Here is a 17,586-nt window from a genome sequence, read left to right as displayed (position 1 = left end):
GCCATTAACAGTTGACATATGCAGGGATCATCTCTCCAGCGATCACCCGCCATCCAACAAGCTATCAATTTGTGTTTGTTAGGGAAACAAACAGTCCAACTCACACTTCACCCTTCTAGTACTTCCTACTCCCAATCATCCAACAGCATACAAAACAACCTGTAATGATAGCGCAGGTGACAAACAACATCGTTAATGTTTAAAGGGCGGAACGCAAAGATGTCTCGACACTCTGACACCCAATATAGAAGTCGAAGAGACTAAGGGTGAACTCATGGCACCAAATGACAACCTGACGTGGATGACCAAGAACGCTAAATTCCCAAACAATCTAAGCAAACCTATCAAAAGCACAATGTCATAAAGAAGATTGTAATGAGGGAGGCAGGTGACCTACTACACTGTTATTACTTCTAGATGGGAAACGCAATGGCTAATGGAGACAATGGTATGAAAAATTGTCTCGTAGCACTGAATACTATAGTGTACTGATCATCTACAATAATCAACGAAGTCAGTAGCCTCATTGACCACCCAATGACCAGTACCATCTGATATTGGACCTCCCCAGTTCCCATTAGGTGGCTGGCCATCATTGATTAATGGTCAGTTCGATTGGGAAGTTGAGGTGCCATTCCCTGGCACTACCATTTCTTGAATCTCCATCAGCCAGAACATTATTGGGAGGTTGCTACATGGTATAAGGAGCCGCTGTGGTCTAGTGGCTATGGACTCTCGGTCAGCATTCACTTGGACCCTGGCTCAAACCCCCAGTTGATGTGAGACTAAAGGCAGCACTCTCTGCCTTACTATCGTTACTATAAATTGGTGCATAAAAGACTTAGGCAATTACCTTAGCATTACGCCGATATCCTACAGTGGAAATTTCATCAATCGGTTGATGAGAAACTCGGGCATGATCAGCCAAAGCGCTGAATATGCCATCATCTGCGTTATCTGGAATCCCAATAAGCTAGACTACTATTGGTAAATTACTATACGATATCAGTAGTCACCAGCAAACACAATTTCCATCCTAATTATTGGTATAGTATCTGATGCTGGGAGTTTTTATCAGGACGTATCAGTGATACCTCTCTTTTAAAGATATCACTTGTCAGTCCTGAGGCCGTCCTTAAAAGAGAAGTTATTTCCTTGTCTTTAAAACAATTTTCATTCTATTTCGTCAGATCTTTTTCATATTTTTCAGGACCATGAATGAAAGTTTACTTATGTTCCATCATCCTCTAAAATATTCTGTTTAAAACATCCGAGCATCAACTCATAAAAAACGTCTCGCCTCTGCAGAAGAGCACAATATGCAATCACTGGCAGTAATACCACTTTATCTGGAATCCAAATCGACTGGAGCATGCCATTAGTAGTTGGTTATTGCTTGGGAGCAGCAGTTATACTAGCAGACAAGAATGTATTGCCTGGCAGATAGCATCACATAGCTTTACCTGATAGAAATAATCAACACACCAATTCTCATTGTGCTGATGTGTCTAGCAGCGGCTATATTCCTTCTTATTTTTCTGTGGCTCACTTGTAAACAGAGTAAAGGAATGGAAAAGATCCTTCACCACCAACTCCTGGCTACGACGGACTTTCTTGACCATGCCAGTAAACTGAAGTAATGAACAGTGCCTGGAGTCAGAGGCTCTCAGCGAAGCACCCCTTGACAATATCCTCCTGCAGTAGATGCTACGAGGTGCAACTGATACAGATCACTTCATCAGTGGACAATAATCACATCTGAGAGTGCTGTCACCTTGTAATCAATAACATGGCAACCGGATGCACTTTAATCCCATCTAGGGATTGGTTGACTGAAAGGAGGGATGACCAGGCCAGGAAAGGCAATAATGAGAACAGAGTGTCTGAGGCTATCAATATCTGTATTGCTTTTTATACCAGAAAGTGTTGAACATATGGTGTTTCCCAAAGGTGGAAACTGTTAACGACCTTTGCCTGACCGAACTGTTGATGGGACAACTTTTCCCTAACTGCCCCTACACAAGAGTATCACCATCCACTCAGCAAGATTGACTACTTTTGGGACACTTTTCTCCCTCCAAGATGACCAAGCATCTTGTGACCAATATGATCTCATCCAGCAGCGCCAAGAAATCACTACTTCTATCTGATAGTGTCATCGACCACTTACGGATATTGGCAGGATATTGGTGTCTGACAGCTAATAGCTACATCAACTGATCAAATCAACCTATCACAGCAGAGTAATTAGGCTATAGAGTAAAGCAAAACATGCTACAGTCACCAGGAGTAAACTTGCTACGCTTCCGACTGATATTTATTGATCTATTAGACTAACAGCCCCTGTCAGACATATTAGTGTGTCATGGGCTGTTAGTTTCAGGTGAAGGGTGAAAATGTAAGTGACTTTTGGTGGATCAGAGGTGTAAACTAGGTAAACTAGATGCCAAAGACAAATCCTTATCAAGGAAAGAAGCTACCGTTGGTGGGAGTAACTTGCTACACTTCCAACTCATGGTGTGTCAGAGGTCTAAATACGATTAACAAAACAACCTATGAGAAACAAATTAAAGCCTTTTCTGAAATGTATCTCATTCGACTTTATCGTTTTATACAGCATTTGTAATGAACTGCTAGTGCCTGGTGAAAGGTTAGAGGTGATATTTCTGGTTTTAGCTATTTGCCTCTGGAAAGATGTCTATCTTTCTATCGCCACAACGATGTTGAAACGCTATGCCATACAATACTCCACATCACTCCTTAAAAAAGTTTTCACTAAAACATTTCTGCAAAATCACCATAATGATCAGAAGAACATTAAACCATAAACTAGCAGACATTTTAAAGGTTAAATGTCGCCATTTCATAATTCAAAATGTCCTTGTGAGCCATTCGACAGAAACTAATTGCCCCTTATTAGTGTAAATGGTAAAATTCCACCCAGTAAGGTCATGCTTTGCCCCTGAAAAGAGGCGAAATGAGGTGATTAGTGCGACATAAATGGTCTCCTCATGACTCTTGTGGTCTTGTTCTACCTGCAAGGGAAGACGCCAAAGGGTAACGATGCTGTGACTGGCAATCACGGCCAGCTGGGGATCGCCACTAAGGTGCTTTAAATGTATTGATGGTCGCTGCCACTGAGGTGCTTTAATGCATTGATGGTTGCTGCCACTTAGGTGCTTTAAATGTATGATAGTTGATGGTTGCTTGATTTATTCGCTCATGTATGTTATAATGTATATCAAGTTGGAGGGAAATGTAACCAAATGTTCCCCTTTTCAAGGGGAAAACAGCTAAATTCAAATGTGATCTATGTGGTCTTTTCTGATGACACTAGAACCTAATTAACTATGTAACTTAGTTACGGCTGGCATTCATACATGATACACCAGCTTTAAGGTGTCATCTTTGCTGCGCAATAAATACGGCAGCCTATTGATAACTAATGACATGAGAGGCAGATGACGGAAGTCGATCATCAGGTTTCATATGCTCTGATGATGCTTCCGAGCAAGGGAAGGGAAAGAGGTCATGGACTTCAGAGGCATACAGGGGAACCTCTGCTGGCACCCCTGTCAGTAGGACAACCTCAAACACTACTGTCACTACTGCCTAATGGGTAATTTATGTTGAATTTGACCTCTGTAATCGGGTTACTTCTGTGTCAAGGACAGTATTTGCCAGTAATCCAGAGGGAATCCTTGGAGGTTCTACCATAATTACAAGTGACACTGTCAATCATCTGGACCTTGGTTGACTCTGTAAATGGTCCGGCACGAAGGGAACTAGCCAATCAGAGTGTTCGTAACATATTATAACTAAACACCCCATGAGGATTCAGTTCCCGGAATAACGTTAAACACGATCCAAATATGATGTTTTTTCTCAACATATCAGGATGACAAAATACAGATCATGAACAAACAAATTACTTGGGACATTGCCATGGAAACATGAATTGTTTAGAAATCATCCTGATGAAATTAATCTCTAAGTAATGAAGACCCGATTTTCTTATTTTCTGTCTTTTGTGATATTTGCCCGCTGTTACCATGCCAACTGAGTTCTTTCCATCAACAACAAAGTAACCAGGACGATATAGATTTGAAAGGAGGGATTCTGATCGATTCTGAAATCATGTGCCGATGTCGGGGGAAGCATTGTTGAGGATCCTAACTAATTAACTTGGGGATTAGGGTAGTTGAGGGGACATTCCAGGGGTTTTCAACAGGCTGCCATTACATACTTTAGTCAATCTGTGAAGAAAAGCAGTAGTTCCAATGATAAATAATAGACAAAGTGTAATGAAGAAGTGAGAGACGTCAAAGTCATGGGGGGGTCGGGACGACTTCGGGAGCAATCCCCTAAAATTGCCTACACTATCAGCTCAAACCTCCAGTCCACATCCGACTGAACCAATCACCGGCTTGCTAATTGTATTGTAATAGAGTCAGTTCATGGTCAAAGTAATCAAATTAAATCCGGGTTAAGATCTTGGGAGATTTAATTGAACTGCTAGAGGCAGAATAAGCATAAATTTGAAAGTAATTGAAAGTCTATACGAAATTTGATGGCAGGACAAGGCAGTTAATAAATAATCCACGGACAAACCAGAAAAGATATCTATTAGGTTTTATCATTAGTGATCAATAGTCCAGACAGATAGCTTTTATTTGTATCGTTAACCTTGACTATAACACTACTGGAAAGACAATAGCGAAGAAAAACCTTAATTAGGAGTCTGTCTTGCGCTGAAACTTTTGAAATATTGTTTGCTTATATACACACATTATCTTGTTAGTTCCACATATACACATACAAATACTATACATGCCAAGTTTCAGCAAAGTTGCATGCATGATAATTGTGCTACATGTACAACATTGTTTGTAACTGCATTTTTTTTCCTGACACACCATTAAATAGAACCCTTAGAGAGATAGTGAAAGAGGAGATAGATAATTAGTCATCTAAACTAACGAAGACTTACCGTAGTTGAGATCCAGGTACCACTGTAAAAAATCCTTTTGAAGTGAATACCCTGGCTCTTATCACTATCCTAGATGTTACATATCCGACAACTGATGCTGGATGTTACACAAATGATGATACATCCGATATTGATATACATGCTAATTGTGATGATAAAAGCGACGGACATCTAGTATGCTCACTCCAAATGTGGCTTTTGGCTAGCTACTACAGCATTATGAACACAGCGCTAACTGCATGTGACACTTATACGACACCGAATGCTGCATTAGCTGTATTTATAGCGGCGGTTCTCTAGTAATCATAACGTACGCGTCTCTATTGTGCTGGGCGAGGTGAAAGCAACCTGATGCAGGAAACTATCTCAACACAAAAACAAGATAATTAACACCGTACAAACTCTGACATCACTATCAGAAACTCTATCAACAGCATAATGAAAATACAACTGTAAATAACAATGAGGAATTGGATTTGGTGGCACACACTATAAAACATGCAGACTCCCAGCTGATTGTAACAATCACAATGAAAAAATCAATACGGTAAATTGAGATTCGAAACCAGTCCTTGCCGGGAAAGCTGAGCGCTATTGGAACATATAACGCGGTTTCAGTCATTACAAACTGAGTTGTTACATGAAACATTTGTATTAAGTCTACACCACTGCCTCAAGCAATCAGGTGTTTTTCAATGCTTTTAATGACAATAATATTGGCTGTTCAAACCATGTTTTTGAGGGGAAGTGTTTTTTTTTATCATATCCAAAAGCTATACTTACTTTAATTTTTCATATTAGCTGTAACGCAGAAAATCTTTGTGTGCAGGATATTTTTCACAAATTTGGTTGGTTGATTATGCTCCCGATTATATATTCTGCCGCAAAAATCTCTTTCTATTCAGCTAGAACTCCATTTTTATATTGCCATGTTTCCAAAGAGGCACTTTCCACTGTGAATGATACTGCAAGCAGTACGTTTGTTCTTCATTGAAGTGCCTAGGTCTTATGTTTACAAAATGGGCACCCATGTTGACGGATAGAGGGATAGACGACATTCTGAAAAGTTATTTTACCAGCTCTGCTGACTTTTGTCAACACCTATGTTGACGGATGGAGGGACAGACGTCATTCTGAATAGCTATTTTACCAGCTCTGCTGACTTTCATCAACTGAGCTAAAAACTTGGATAAAAGCATGTTGGATGTTAAAGAGTCCTGCATGGATATAGCTATGTTATCTCATGAAGTAAACTGAAAAAGAAACCTATCATTGGCATTGAACATTTTTCAGAATCAGAAGGAAGGCTTGCTGTCCCGACATTAAAAAAATGCCATATCTCAGTTCTCCTTCTAATAGGCATGCATGTAATTTTTTATTTTTGTGGCAAAATATAAGATATTTCTGCTGGGAAACGAAATTTCTGGCAAAACAACAACAAAAATTCCCGAAATTTTCTGCTCTATCCTGAATCCTGATCATCATTCTGGAGCAATCCCGATGTCCCAAAAAAGACCATTCCCCTCCTATTCTCCACTTCTTTGAACTGAAGAAATGGTAAGGTGCCTAGAGTAGGCGGTCGGTAATTGGACTCAGTTCTCGTGAAGCACGTTCTAAGATTTCCCTAGATGGATACCCAAGTTCCGCCAGCATGTAACGACTTGGAGCTAGAAGCAAGGAAGGACAGAATGTTCGTTCTTGCTTCCCAATGGAATGTATGAAGTAATTAACAGCTTTTCCAGTTGTTCCTTGGAGCCTGTAACAATAATTGATGTTCGGAGTGCTGTTTCTTAAAAATCAAATAGCTATTAAACTTATTTAAGTGAGTAGCATCGTAACAAATTTCTGCATTGTTACAGGGACACTATTATACAGGAACCAGGTGAACAAGATAAAGGTTCATGAAGTTGTCAACAGATGTCTCTCACAGTATATCTGCACGATTTAGGCTTTTCATCACTAAGTCAAACCATGCAGATCCAGTTACTGTGCTTTAGCCACCTGAGAACCACTATCAACCAACCAGGAAACAAATTTCAGAGGGGTGTAACTTACTCCTTACACCCCTCAATTTAATTAATGACAAAAGTTTGGGCGAGTCTATTGTTACCAGAAACAATACAGTAGATCTTGGTACTGTGATAACTTCTTCTTCTTCTTCTTAGCAATCAATTTTCTATTTATGGCCAGCTACACAACCAGGCCTCTGTCTCTTATAAACCTGACTGTCGTCTCTTGTTATTTCCTTGATCCCCAGAGCTTTATCTGAATTGATGCACCGTATGGCCATGTGGCCAGTCTCTCAGTGTCCCAGAGTGGGCAGTTCTGGAGCACAGTGATAACGGAACTAGCCAACAATTATCTATTCACAATCTTTCAAACATTCACTTGCATTCCTTCCATCGATCTCGGATAAGAGATGTTATTGTTTTCTCAACTGACCTGCCAAGACCATATGATGGCTACATCAGTATCTCAGTTTGCGGTCTGTTGAATATATTGAATCCGCGATATAATGATTGCCAACAACATCATCATCTTCATATGACACTAGACAGTCCTGTTGTGTTTCTGAATCATTCTTGACAGAACAAAAAAACTCTTAAGCACCTGCAAAGACATAGTGCTGCGATCTGCGAGGTTTGAGAATGATCGTTTTCACAATTCTTAACCTTTGGGGACAATTTTTTTTGTTCCACACTTGGGTTCAAGGGTCTCATCAAATGTTTACCATTTTGAAGACTGTGTTTTATGATAATTGAAAGAATACACGTAAAGCCCACTCTAACCTATTAGGTCATAACCCTTTAAACAACATGTTAATTAGTGTAGGTCGTTGCGGAATCATATACAAGAATAAACATGCACTTTCCAAGTTGTTAACTAATTGCATCAAGAACCAGTGAGCACCAAGGCTACCCCATACTGCCGTAACACCCACTTCTGATTACCAGATCAGACACAATCATCAAACAGGTTACCGTTGTCTAAAGGAAGCAACATAAAAGAGCGACGCCACTACAAAGGGCCCCCTCGCAGCTAACAAGACTTTCGATCCCTCCCTCAGCAAAGGAATAGCTCTGACATAAAAGACGCAATCTTCCTGTGGTTGTCAAGGAGATCTGCAAAGCATCTTGGGAGGTTTGAGAGCAACAACTGATTTGACAACAATGACAGGAAACCTTCCTTGGAGGCTCAGATTCTTACTGGAAACCAGAAATTTCTGTGCCTACTGATTTTTGTAATTCCTGAACATTTCTTAACAAATATAAATTTCACAAGTTTTCTTATTTTTACGTGCCACTGTAAGGTAAGGCGCCAATTGGGTTTACCGACCTTGTGGCTCCATCTTTGGCAAGAGGTAGAGTCAATCGCAAGCTGCTCATGTTTGTCGTTTGGTGGGGCACAAGCGGAAGGCACGGAAATATCAAGCCTTGGGAAGTTGGCTGACAACAGGATTTAAAACAATGTTTAACCACAAATTTTAGCCACATATTATAGACATTGGTATTGCTCGCTGACTTCAACTTGTCTTTCACACTCCTGAGGGGTTTCCCTGAGATAACCCTGTGACCCATTCATTTCAATTACCCACTGCAGTATCTAATCATCATAAGACAAATAACTACAGTCCCGATGATGGATTAAGAGTGCTCATAATAAGTTCAAACTCCCCGGAGCATTCGCATACATGATTTGTATCAATTTGATCCTAATCACCGACTTTGTCTTTGGAAAGTATTATCTTTTGCTTTTACTTCTGAAGCTTGGAAAAGGTCATGACACCAATAAGAACTTGAGCTTCAACTTTGGAGGACTTATATGCATCTATCACTAGCATTTCTAAGGGGAAAAAAACAGGCAACGAATACAGCCAACAGCATTGAGAATAATCAGTACCACGAAAAAACCGATAACGGAGACAACATCGAGAATAACCAACAAATAAAATTACCTGGACTGTTTTGTTCCGTGGTAAAAAATTACCAATAACCTCACGAAAAACCAATAACATCAGACAACATCAAAAATAGGGACATTTACACGATGAGAAAAAGATCTCAAAGCGGTCTAAATATTCCTTATTTTTAACAGAAACTGATCGATACTGATGAGGATTAGTCCGGATTAAAAGTGGACTATCTTTCGAACTTGTTCTGTAGGGTCTAGTCCGAATGCATCCATTTCTGTCATCTAAACACAAAAAGGTCCACAACTGACTCATGTGGACCAAAATTTACCTGTTGGCATGTGAAGTAAAGCACTTTTGTTTCAAAACCACCAAGGTTCTTCTATTCTCATAAATATGCATCCCCATTAAACCACATTATGCCAGGCTGTACTGTGTTTTGTAAATGGGCGCAATGGAATGAAGACCAGAATGAAGATGGATCCAATCAAATCAGAACCCATTTTTTTAGCTTGTGGTGTAAATGACCCTATAAACCATCCAATGAGATTACCTGGTGAATCTGGTTCCATGGCCAATCAAGTTATATTGTATTTGATGAGGATTTTTAAGATTGGGACATGGTCCGTAATATTAGAGTATTCTTGTTATCGGTAATGATACCTGGAATGAAAATTTGATTATGCAGAATGGGAGGAATGTTCGACAATGGGAAAATATAAATACAGGTACTGAAATTATCCAATTGACCCTAGAAAATAAAGAATATGGAAAAACATGGCTTCTGGCTTCAAGGGTGTTGTGACCTTCCCACTCCTGTCCTGGTCTTTTTAGTCCCAACCAAAAAAGGAGGGGACTCGGGTCTTAAATGTATCAAAGGACAAGTGTTTGGCCAGTACCCTATACCAACCCTGGTCTGAACAGAAGCAAGCAGAGGGCATTTTTATTGTAGTTTTGCTGTAGACTTTCTGTAACAGCATCATTGATGGGCCATGGTAGAATTTATGACGATAATCACAAATCACACTTTATATTGGATCTCCCGAGCATATAGCATAATACATAACATGTTTGTAAACACCAGGCTGCTTTGAGTGAATATGGTCACATTCTCAAAATCAATGACTCAGGGTTAATGAAATATGGATTACCGATTGTTACTAAAACAATGGCAAACGTTATCAGAAACCAATAATGTTATGTTGAACCTGGCAAATGAAACCAGTGCTGAGTCTGGTAACCGTGAAACAACTTATGTTAAATATTCTAAAATACCTTGGTACCGTAAAGTCAACTTTTAAATGGAAAATGCATAAGCCTCGTTCTGAGAGTGGAGTGTTTTGGACACGCAACCAAGATGCTCTACCAAAGTTCCCTCGGGTTGCACTAAAATGTGGAACCATGCACACAGCTCGCTTCAGAAGTTTGAGGCTCTCAAAACACTGCTTCAAACACAAATCAGCCAAGGAAGCATCAACCACCCTAAGTTTTTTAATGAGCACTACACATATTTGCTGAGAAAAACGCTCCAAATAGCCCATTTGCGCGGATTTTGAGCGAGCCGATCCGGACTTCCTATACGCGCTGCCGTAACGTAATGTAAACAACGGCGCTACCGGCGCTCCGGGCAGGCGATGGATGGAATTTGCCAAATTCGCACATATTCAAGTTATTTCGTGGCCTATCTTTTTAAGTTTGAGGTATTTTAGAATAGAAATTGAACCCTCGGCTTCGGACCTTGGTTGAGTTACCAAGACACTCTCGGGTGGAGCTAAAATTTCGTCCAAACCCTCGCCTATCGGCTCGGGTTTGGACTGTATTTTAGCTCCACCCTGGAGTGTCTTGGTAACTCAACCAAGGTCCTCCGCCTCGGGTTCAATTCCTTAACCCTTCAAATTTGATATCTCCCCGAGATATCAAGAAGGGCATTTGGCATTGTTAAAAAGTGGGAGTCCTGAGAACTGCTGATGACATTCACTGAGTTTTTAGAATAAAGTGTTGTACATCAAGAAATGTACATGGACATTCTACCAAACGCCGCTACTTTCACAGTCTTCTCCCCAACTTGACCTGGGCCCTGCAGTAATAATTTTATCTTACCTTTCCACGCATGTTGCAATATCAAAGGCCTCATCATGGAATTTGTCAACCTCAGGGAGGATTTGGAATTTGGACGTGTTATGGAACAAAAACATGAAATGGAAAGACCACCATCCTTTTTAAGATACATGGTGAGTTTACGTGTAAATCCAAGGGTAGAGGCTACGAGTGCAAAGATTTGCTAAAATATACTGCCAAGTTTTAAATGCTGTTGCTTTTACCTAGTGCTATTATGTAACAAGTGAAATATTATTACTCTTTCCAATAACTGATATCGCTGATTGGTTCTAAATTATGGAGTACTGATTAGTTTGGCGGGGAAGGATCAGCTAGTATCGTAACAAATTCTTCTTCGTCGGATTAACAGGTCCAAAGTTGAATAAACTAAACTGCAACATAAATCCAGAGATTACTTGGAGATGCTGAACCATTCTTCACTCATCAATATGCTGCGAAGTGATACTGAAAGTTTGAAAGGATGGGGGGGGGGGGGTAAGCAAAGAGCTCTACCGCCCAAAGTGATGCCCTCTCTCACGCACAACCTTTTAGTCAAAGAAAATGATAAAACCACCAGGGCACATGAGAGGTTGTTGATGAGATAAACTACGCTAGCAACGCTCAATTGAATAGCCTGAAGGGAGATGAAAAACTACCAGCACAGCACTAATGGCATCATAACTTGATAAGGCTAACATGACTTTTTCTTAGCCGTGTGCATTTTGCCTTTGAGGATTTTAGAAAAGTACGGCAAAGGATGATTTGATTGAAATGCATACGCTTATAGGTGAACATGTGAAATGCTACCACCTAAATAGTCATTAGGACCGACATAAAATACTACTCTTGTGACCAATAAAGTAAGAGACAGAGGCAGGTTCGTTAAAGATATCGACTCATGGCATATTAAAGAGTCTGTATAATGCACCATGAGAGCATGAGCTTTTATTGAAGGAAATGAGATGTCTTGCAATATCAAACAACTTTCTGACAAAAGTTTGCGCAGGCACATGAGATGAAATGCTCTAGGGACCATGTGCTCACCTGTGTCAAAGGACCTTGAAAAGTAGGTGGCCAAACCGTGAATCATATGACACAACGATTTGGTCTCTGTGTAGCGGTCACCAAGGGGTACACGTGTACCAAGTTGGAGTTCAATAGCTTCAGCGGTAACGAAACGTGCCACCCATATCTAAAGACGGACGACGGACGACGGACACTGCGGCATTGTAAAGGCTCACAGGTGAGCTAAAAATCATGAATTGAAAGAAGGAAGCCTCAGGTTCTAGAAGAAAGACCACATGCATCCAAGCCGAGAAAACATGCATTGGTCTTCATTTGATTCGTTCCAGGGACGGAAAGTAGACTGACATGACTGATAGCTGCACAGTATCAACTACAGTAGAACCTCTCTGTTGAGGACACCGTCAGGACTTACAAATACTGTCCTTAACAAAGAGGTGTCCTGATTAGAGAGGTCAAATTGATTGGAAACAACCAATTTGGGACTGGAACTAGTGGAGAGGTTGTCCTTAATACAAAGGTATCCACTAAGGGAGGTTCCCTTGTACTTCAGTAATGCCCATCAGCACCAGCAAGACTTGCCGACACTAGTCGGCAGGCAAACCAGCAGAACAGTACTGACATCTAGCTTTGAAGCAGTTGACTGATTTATCGGCCAGCTCTATCACTGACAATGGCTTGCAGGCAAAACAACCGTTTTGGGACCAAAACTAGTGTCCTTAATAGAGAGGTTGTCCTTAATAGAGAGGTTGTCCTTAATAGAGAGGTTGTCTCTAATAGAGGTTTCCTTAATAGAGAGGTTGTCCTTAATAGAGAGATTGGTCTTAATAGAGAGATTGTCCTTAATAGAGGGGTTGTCCCTAATAGAGAGGTTGTCCCTAATAGAGAGGTGTCTGCTAAGGGAGGTTCTGCTGTAGTTTTGCACTTGCTTGAGCATGATGGGCAGGATCATGATGGGTAGATTCCTGGACACCGAGGTGATCCTTTATATTACCGGTAATGTATATGTTACCTGAAGACAGCATAATGAAAAGCCCAATTGGCAACTTCTTGTCATGTCACCGTCTTCTTATTCATGCTGTGATAATGACCAATAAAAATTGTGTCCTGAACTCCACATAGGCCTAAATCATGACTATGAGATGATTTTAGACCAGTTCTGTAGCCATCCCCACATTGTTTCTGGGACACGCGGGGTCTACTTCCCAAAGATCATTTTGAAGTCTAAATGTTTCAATATGCAATTTCCTTCATTCATATTCCTGGGACAAGAGGGCCCATTAGTATAACATTTAACGAAGAAGGCAGAGAGATACCAACTTGGAAAGAACTATAAAACTACTTACTGTCTATTATAACTTGGAGTCCACTCTAAGATTATAACAACCCCCTTACCTGATACACCAAATGTGAAGAAGACTGGTTGGCATGGTTTTAGCGCTGGGCCCGATTGAGGATGATTTCCCGTTCCAAGTTTTAGCGGTTTTTACCCAAAATTATCACCGTCCATGATCGAAGGACTCATGTGTAGGTTGTCCCTTGATGAAGGTTTGATAAGAAGGCGAACGACGCTAAAATTGACAACTTCGAACGTGCGGGAGTATAGAGACCCACGTGGGCACGGTCATTGATCTATTTTTAGTAACAGCATAGAGATAGATAGATAGAGGTCAACTAAACCAGGTTGTGATTCACAACTTATACGGAGGCCCTATACGTAGCCTATACGCTTGCGGAAAACCTTGATGTGTCGCAACCGGCAGTGGATGCTGACTCGGGGGTGGGTGATAGCAAATCATAGCCGGATTAATCACAAATGTACCACAGGGGACCCAGAATTATTTTAGTCCCTCACACAATGGACACACAATAGAATTCTATTGTGCAAGGGAAAACCTTTCTGGGCCACCCTGTAGAGTTTCCTCATCAGTGATTTCGACAGGACCCCTGAGCTAAAAAAAATATTCTCTCTGCATTGCTCCCATGGGTTTGACCCAACTTACGTAGGAGGTACGTTGCAGGTCAAGTGTTTATGCTGCCACCTATTAGTGAAGATAATAACTAGTAGTCCGGCAAACCCCTCAAACGCCCTTTACCACATCAACCATGTGCCGTTTAGGAACGAATTCTCCCCGGCCTTCCTGCGCATGCGAGGTTGCAGCGTAAAATGTTTATGTGGGGATAAGCCCTAGCGTTGCCACTGTCGACGTTTACGCCTATATGATGCCAGGTTAATTGCCGGATCATTTAAAGACCGATGCGCGCATGCCGTTTAACCTGTTAATCGGCATCCTGAGTTTCATTTTTTTTCACTCCTTCCGGTCGGTTAAAATATCGGAAAACCACTGGTTATCATTATTACCCAGGATGGTTAAACGCGTACGGGGCAGCTGAGGCCAATGTTTCTGCTTAGCTGATGAAGGTTGTAAACATGTCTAATGTTCCTGCAAGGCAAGGCAGTCCATAATAATCATCCACACAGGCCGAAACAAAATAACACGTTCTAACAGACAATGCGCCGCAAACTTGATGTATTCCGCCTGTTAATAGCTTTTATTTATTACCCTGGGAACGGAAAAAACATCCCGAATGCTCATCATCACGGTCGGCCTACGCGCTGTGAGATGCTAGATGCCACTCCATCACCAACACCTAAGGAAGGTTTCCAGAAAACACTTCAAGTGTTTCCAACATTTTCATGGCTCAAGATATCAAAATGTTGAGGATTTGGCTGCAACCTGCAAACGATTATTTGAAACAACCTCAAGAACCGAAAATCAACAATACTGTATGTTTGTAACTTTGTTTTGCCTGCCTAGCTGCTGCCTATATTGTCCCTTTAAAGAAGCAGAGGTGTATTTAGTTCAGATACAAAGCAGACGCATCTCATGACTAAAAAGTAAGGCAGCTATATAATGCCTATCCATTCTTTACTCTGAGTTCTCCTACAATGCAATGAGGAAAGCAACAAATCCAACAAATGCATCGAGGTACACTGCATCGGAGTGGACTAGTCGTGTCGTGTCGGCCCGGTGATACTACAAATAGATCTTAAAACGATCGTCTCAAAACATCGAGGAAGGTTTTAAATCGCGCAAAATACATAGGTATGAAGGCGCAGTGAACTCCTCACGATCTCAGCATTTTCCATCCCCGGGCTTTCTTAGTCCCATCTATCGGGGTTGTGCGACGGCATCCCTCCTCCACAGGAGGTGACTTAGTTCATAGGATTAACGCGCACCGCCGCTAAATCGGCACGACCCCATCCAGGCTCCTTGTGGCCTGTGAGCACTTTGCGGTGTCTCGGTGGGTCTTCGATAATTTTGGAAGACTCTGGTGTCTCCAAGCCTGCCCTTTGATGTAAAAGAGACGGAGCCGCCTACATGAATTGACAAAGTGATCAATTGTAACCTCTGGCATTAAGCGGATAACATGGTTTGAATAGATGCCCAGCAACCAACAATCAAACCAGGGATGAGAATGCATATACACTGAACATGTCTGACATTTCTCGCACAAAGTTCAAGGTTTAAAATAAAGGCAGGAAAAAACGATGCTAAGAGTGCAGGTTTCTTATAAGAGCGCGCGCTATTCCTGGGTTGAGCACAGGCACATGAAGATCAAAACTCCAACCCAACTGACAGCACTCATCAAATAATATTTTGATCTTCATGTGCCAGTGCCGGGTTGTGGTGTAAACCAGGTAAGCTGTAGGTTTAATCAACACACCTTCGCCGAGTGCGCTATGGAAAATGGCGAAATTCGTATTAATTGGCAAAGCAGCTATACAAGTCTGACTTCTGTACTCACTGTCCTGCTGTTTCTTGGTTGGTGAGGGTGGCGGGCTCCGCGGCAGAGACTCGACCCGCTCCTCCTCGCCCAGGAGGGCGGTCTCCTCCCTGTGAATGCACGGGATCACAGAATCCGGCGGTCCATCCATGCTGTTAAATGTAACTACAGGTTCTGATCAGAGCAAGGTAGAGTTACTTCTTGGCAAAAGTGCCAGCATGGGGTATTGCCCATTCATCTGGAGGTTCGGAAAGTGAGAAAACAGCCCAACTGCTGTTTGCCATTTTGAGGTAGAATTGAACGGAGCGAGCAGTTTAAAGGACCTATACGGAGTTATTAAGAGCAATGTTATCAAGCTGTCATGTTCACTATACAATAATATAGATTCCATCATCAAATTGCACATAAAATGAAAAAACTTCAAAATCTGACTCGATCATCTTCGTGCGGCTGGATCGATGCATTGGAACGCGCTACGCGGAGGCGAAAAGCGACACCATGACGTCTTTGAGTCGATATTGCGACGACACTGGCAATGCTATTAGTGTCGCGTTATCGGGGTGATGTAAAGTCCGACCTCATCGTGAAGAGGGAAAGGTTTCCCGCGCGCAAGGAGTTGGTTGTGCAATACGAATAATACTTGTACATGTAGCTTAGATCATATCCCAACTTGCACAAAGTGTCAGGCCAACTACGTAAACTTCCTGTTGGTGACGACCAAATACGGTTTTTTTTTACACGAAACACTGACTAAAATCGTCAAAAATTGCCTTTGAGATATTTCAATTTCCGTTTTAGTTACTTCGATTATCTCCAAGGAAAAAAATGCTTTTCAGTTATCAACAGCACATAGTTTATCAGTTTATTGATAACTTTCACAGTGAACGATATGCAATCAATGATGAGACAGAATTTACCAGGGGCGAGGTAACGAGGCGGCCTTAAACTATGACCTTTTGAGGAAGAACGCCAAGTCGAAGTAGCAGCGCATATCACCCCTCACACCCGGGATGCACGATTTTCCTAAAATTAAGTAACATAGCGAGACTCCCCTCATCCTAATTTGAACTTCTTTCCGGGTGACAGGACGAAGCCGGTCCGCAGCTGCTGCGTCCGGTGTGTAATGCAACAGGGCTTTGAGATCATAACCCCCTCGGTATACCAGTGAAAGCTTGGTATAAGTGGTTCAGGGCCCCTTCTCTGAGGCAGGAACTGATGTGTCCAATTGGTTGTTAGGGAACTGTAACTTTGTGACAAGTGTTTTGCTTACAAATTGACACTTCTAACAAATAAAGACACTCACCTCACATGAAGCTACTTAATCCATTTGATGGTGTCATCCTTCAATGAATATAAACACCCGCATGAAATTAAATACAATTCGCCACGCAAACTATCCAGAATCCCCTAGGCCTTACGTTGCTATGCCAACATGTCACCAAATGGTGTTGATGACAGTTACTACAATGCGCCACCGCTAATCCCTTGGCGGTTATGAACTGCTAGCTGGCTTATCTGCTCGAGGATGACCTTTGTCGGCATTGTTGGGAGGAATAAAGAGAAGTGGCAAAAACCTGATATTTTCATTTGCTTCTGGTTTAACACATTGTTGTGTAACAGTTAGAAATCGTTGTTCTTGTCGCTCTCCCAAGACTGCAAGCAACAGCTGCCTCATCCTCGAAAATCCAGAGTCAGTCGTATGCTCCTCCCCTCGCACACGTTTCGACAATGCCGAGTTACCTGGGTCTCTGGTGGCAAATGTTAAGAGAAAGGAGCA

The 17,586-nt window shown here is 41.6% G+C and overlaps 1 protein-coding gene across 3 annotated transcripts in view; it reads right to left on the bottom strand.

The window, feature by feature from the left end:
- The window catches only part of LOC135492918 (uncharacterized), an 80,661-nt gene extending 64,719 nt beyond the window's left edge, over positions 1-15,942 (bottom strand). The window contains exon 1 of one of the 3 annotated variants that reach the window (XM_064779659.1): positions 15,831-15,942. The gene's annotated coding sequence lies outside the window, so the exon portion shown is untranslated. Of the gene's footprint in view, positions 1-4,990; positions 5,486-15,830 lie in introns of those variants that run through there. The other 2 variants (XM_064779647.1, XM_064779658.1) reach the window with 2 other exon arrangements.
- Between the last annotated feature and the right edge of the window lie 1,644 nt (positions 15,943-17,586).

Source organism: Lineus longissimus, chromosome 8 (genome assembly GCF_910592395.1).
Source record: "Lineus longissimus chromosome 8, tnLinLong1.2, whole genome shotgun sequence".
Classification (NCBI taxonomy): domain Eukaryota; kingdom Metazoa; phylum Nemertea; class Pilidiophora; order Heteronemertea; family Lineidae; genus Lineus; species Lineus longissimus.
This window is presented reverse-complemented; position numbering and strand designations above follow the sequence as displayed.